Source organism: Hippocampus comes, unplaced genomic scaffold (assembly GCF_001891065.2).
Source record: "Hippocampus comes isolate QL1 unplaced genomic scaffold, H_comes_QL1_v1.1 scaffold370, whole genome shotgun sequence".
NCBI lineage: Eukaryota > Metazoa > Chordata > Actinopteri > Syngnathiformes > Syngnathidae > Hippocampus > Hippocampus comes.
The window spans coordinates 47,555-48,407 of record NW_017804748.1 but is presented as its reverse complement, the minus strand read 5'-3'; positions in this window follow the sequence as shown (position 1 = coordinate 48,407).

The window sequence follows — 853 nt, the reverse complement described above, 5'->3', positions numbered from 1 at the left end:
GAGATTGATACTCTTTTGAAACAATCTCTGTCCCATTATCCGATCTCATTCGCCTTTACTTTACCATATCATGCTGTGTCTGCCAAGAACTGCTTTGTAGCTTCGACTGCCATGTTTTTGTTCCTGAGAAAGTATACAAAAACAGCTCCAGAAAAGTCATCAGTAAAAGTGATGGCATATTTGTACCCGTCGAATGACTCTGGGTCAATAGGCCCACCTAGATCTGTATGTACCAGCCCTAATGACTCTTTAGCTCTCACATCACTTTTCCTGTTTCTATTCTGGGTGAATTTTCCTTGAATACAGGTTTCACACTGGTTAGGTCTAGTTTTGTCACTAATTTTCATACCTTCTACTACAGCTTCTAGCTTAGCAATATCCCCATAGTTACAATGGCCCATTATCTCATGCCATGTTTTCATGTCTAAAGATGCATTGCAGGAGTCCTCACTGCATGCAGAATTTTCTGTGACAATGTCAAGATAGTACATTCGGTCCTTTACATTCATCTTGCATATTGTCCCATCTGAAAAAATCATTTTGTTGTTATTTTTCTCAAAATTGAACTTCGCTCCTTTCGAAGTTGCTGCATCCACAGAAAGGATATTCTGTGGGTATCCTGGGATGAGGAGAGCATTTGTGAGCGTAACACTCACTACTCGCCCACTGCTGTCGGCCAGCTTGATTTGCGCGTCCCCCTTCTTCTCGACACTTCCGGTGATCCGTCTTCCATCAGCCAGCTGCATGATGTGATCTTTAGGCCGGAAACTCTCATCAAATCGGATGAATGTGGTCTGGTGGGTGATTATGGGGCAGAAGCACCCGCTGTCCACGGTAGTCCATATTGCTGTGC